Genomic DNA, 3287 nt, shown 5'->3' on the forward strand with positions numbered 1-3287 from the left:
TTCCTGTGATGTTCTTATTGACACATCTTTAGACTTGTTCGACCTTTTGCAAACCTGCCGAACTCATCGGAGCAACTGATTTCACACCTGACAATTAACAAATGTTTCTGATCCAAACTCGATCTCCCAATAGAACTTCCCCTTGCANGGAATCTTATCTAAAAATTTGTCCAAGTCTGACTTGAAAGATGCAACCGGATCAACAAGGCCTACGTATTGCCTACGAATATTTGAGGGCAAATTGAACGATGAAAAAGCCCGAGAAAGAAGAGAGTTGTACTTCATTGTTTTAACTAGCCTGGATTCTCGAGGGCTTGAAGGTGCTCTCAATACGCATATTAAGCCTCTGCGGTCACTAGAATTGACCCTCAATCCTGGGTTGGGACAAAGCTCATGGATACTTTTGAAGACGTATAGCATCAGATACCTTTCGTACCTTCTCTGAACACTGTACAGTCCCAACTTTTTTAGCCTCTCACAATATGACTGCTCGCTCATATCCTCAATGTTCCTAGTAAGACATCTTTGGACCTGTTTGAGCTTTTGCAAACCTGCTGAACTAATTGGAGCCCAAATGGGAGAGGCATATTCAAGATGCGGCTGAACAATCGACTTGTACAGAGTTAGCATCGTGATGCACTTAAACGTGCGATATGTCCAACCACACATTTGAAAAGCCTTGCCCACCTTCAACTGGATGTGCTCATCGAACATTAATTTTTTCTGGAGGACTACACCTAAATCTTCCATAGATGAGACCTGCTCAATATCTTTACCTCCATTATCAACGAGTGGAGTATTCAAAGGAGTTGACCCTAAGGTCATTGAGCGGAATTTCATTCCGTTCAGGGCCATATTACTCTTAGTAACCCAAGAATTGATTATTTCTAGGTCCTTTGCAAGGCTAATGGAATCTTGGCCATTCCTACCAAAAAAAAATTGTATCGTCAGCATAAGAAGAGAGACTGGCAGTAATACTAAGCTTTTGAAGCGGGCAACGAATATTAAAAAATATTTTTATTTTTGTTATTAAAAAAACCAAAGTCTCCTACATTTTGGATTTTTTTTACGTTCACCACCAAAATTCCTTAAAAACTGAAACTAATTTATCAATGGCTGCATCTATGGACAATTCCTGTTTCAGCATTGAAATAAGATCAAGCTCCCCTAACCTTTCTATAATCAACGGCCAATGTTCATCTTTGAATTTCTACTTAGCCAGACCGACCTTTTTGGCCGGTCTTACTCTAGAGCACGTCCGCTTTTGAGTAATGATCGACCCTATCTCGAGAACATGATGATCTGACAGATTGCTAGGTGTCCCATGGACATACTGGATCAGATCAGGGTCATTGGAAAAAAACAAGTCAAGAACGCTATTCGCTCTGGTGGCTATACCAACATGTTGGGAGAAATTGCGCAAGATCGCAAACACCTCTAGCTTTTCGAACGACTGAGCCGTCGATTTTGAAATGGGAATATACCCATCTGGACTAGCCTCCCACTCTACAACGCTAGCCGGAAAATTGAAGTTCCCTACAAAGAAAACCTTTGAGCAAAGTGACTGGTCCAACTCATTTCCAATGAATTTGAGAGCTGACAAGAACGAGCTTACTGAACAAGAGGGGGGCCTAAATATTGTCGCAATGGACAGATCAAGACCTTGAAGATGACAAATTAAGACCTCTACTTCTCCATTACACATTTTTACATGACTAGTGTGCAGGCCATTTCTAACATATAGACATACGCCCCCATGCGGAAAAATGGGATTGTCAGGGCGTACTCTATCACATCGAACTAAATTGAAACCAACCATGGCCAGCTCTTCATCTAAGACCCCTGGTCGAAGCCAGGTTTCTGTCATGGAAATGAACGAGACNAAACAAAAAACATCTTTGGACTTGTTCGACCTTTTGCAAACCTTCTGAACTCATCGGTGCAACTGATTTCACTACTGATAGTTAAAAAATGTTTCTGATCCAAACTCGATCTCCCAATAGAACTTCTCCCTGCACTGGCTAATGGATTTTTAATACTGATGTACGGATGACGATACGCTTTGAATTAAATGATAAATACAGATAAATAAGATGGAAATAAAGTGAAGCAATTGAATAACGCGTTATGTCCACGAAAGCTAACGCCTTATCTCAGGAACTAATCATCCCATCCATGATTCGATGTCTATTCATTGCATGTTTATTATAAATGATGCCCGACCTTTTGCATCTTTTCTTACACCTTTGGTCTTTCTTGCACCTTTTTCTGCACATTTTGGGCTTATTTTTGCACCTTTTTTGCGCCCTCCGTTGCCATATGATCATCATTTTTCCTCACCTTGGCAGAAAACAATTGGGAAAGAGGTTCTTTCCCTGATCTTTATTGAGATTCTTCAATCATCACCTGATGCTTCTCCTCTCACCAATCGTAAAAATGCCTTATTATGGGCTAGCAAAAATCTGCAAATAGGTCTTGGTAGGTTTTAGCCATAGTTTAAGTGTTAAATCTAAGCCAGAATTCAATGAAGCAATATGATTTATCGAGTCTTTGTAGACTGAAGTATCGGAGCCAATAGCTAACTAACATTTTGTGGCAAATGGAACATTGAACGAACCCGAGTACTTCATTATCAGGACTAGGCAGGATGGTGGAGGCCTCAAAACTAAATGCAGTAGCTCTCCCATTCCCACATTATTTCTGCTTGCGTTATTTGGCAAAAGCTCAAGCTTTTCCTGAAAACGCATCTAGAAGTAAAAATATACTTTCGCGATTTTGAAATTTATTTTAGTGATTATTTGACCTTTAAAAAGATATTTTTTTTCTGAGCCTTGGTTATCACGGTTGCAAATTTCTATTCATGTCTATGAGCTTTGGGTGGTCTATTCCAATTAAAATACTCCATAAGGACCAAAATAGCTTCAATTTTTAATTCAAATTTTGGTTCTAAGAGGCAATCCAGGGAAAATACTAAATAACTTAAATACTAAATAACTTTATTGCGACTCTTGGTCATGTCAGATTGTACAATGTATAAAACTGTATGTATAAATGTCATATGCAAAAATCGATTAATAAAAGAATAATAAAAGTTTGACTAGGATTGGTTCAGTGCACATGAAAAAAGTGAAGAGGGAAATTGCAGATAGTAAATAAACAGGTGGGGAGAGGTAAATGATGAAAATCTTGGTTAGTGCAGTAGAGTGGGTGGGTCAGATTGAACAGATCTTTTGTCAGCTCCCGTCGTTGATGGCATTGGGTCGGGAGCCGGACAAAGGTACGTGACC

General features: G+C 39.5%; 1 protein-coding gene across 2 annotated transcripts in view; it reads left to right on the plus strand.

The window, feature by feature from the left end:
* The window catches only part of LOC131887329 (FMRFamide receptor-like), a 26605-nt gene that overhangs the window by 7301 nt on the left and 16017 nt on the right, over positions 1 to 3287 (plus strand). The window contains exon 3 of one of the 2 annotated variants that reach the window (XR_009374027.1): positions 2004 to 2101. The exons of the other annotated variant lie outside the window; for it this stretch is intronic. The gene's annotated coding sequence lies outside the window, so the exon portion shown is untranslated. Of the gene's footprint in view, positions 1 to 2003; positions 2102 to 3287 lie in introns of those variants that run through there. 2 annotated transcript variants of the gene reach the window in all.

This window comes from Tigriopus californicus, chromosome 9 (assembly GCF_007210705.1).
Source record: "Tigriopus californicus strain San Diego chromosome 9, Tcal_SD_v2.1, whole genome shotgun sequence".
In the NCBI taxonomy this organism is placed as follows: Eukaryota; Metazoa; Arthropoda; class Copepoda; order Harpacticoida; family Harpacticidae; genus Tigriopus; species Tigriopus californicus.